Here is a 344-nt window from a genome sequence, read left to right as displayed (position 1 = left end):
TTTTTACTGCATTTTGTATTTTTCCCCATTGTTTGTTTTTTGTCTAAATTGCTTTTGAATGTAATTCTCTCAAAAGTTTAAGATTATTTTTTTTTCTAGCCTTGACTGAATAAGGAAGGACTTAACTGGCCTTGAATGTAAGTGAATCTGTATGTTCCTCAGTGTATCAAAGCTCTGTTTAATGCTCAGACATCTCAACTCCTCTCACCAAATTCTTTTTCATACTGACAGCCCTTGGGGACAATTACAATACTGCAATGTACAAAGAAATCATAAGAAATTAGAACTGATTGAAACCCAGATGACACTTATCTGCTTGGTGGTAGACCGTCTTGTAGAGCCAA

Source organism: Corvus hawaiiensis, chromosome 4, assembly GCF_020740725.1.
Source record: "Corvus hawaiiensis isolate bCorHaw1 chromosome 4, bCorHaw1.pri.cur, whole genome shotgun sequence".
In the NCBI taxonomy this organism is placed as follows: domain Eukaryota; kingdom Metazoa; phylum Chordata; class Aves; order Passeriformes; family Corvidae; genus Corvus; species Corvus hawaiiensis.
This window is presented reverse-complemented; position numbering follows the sequence as displayed.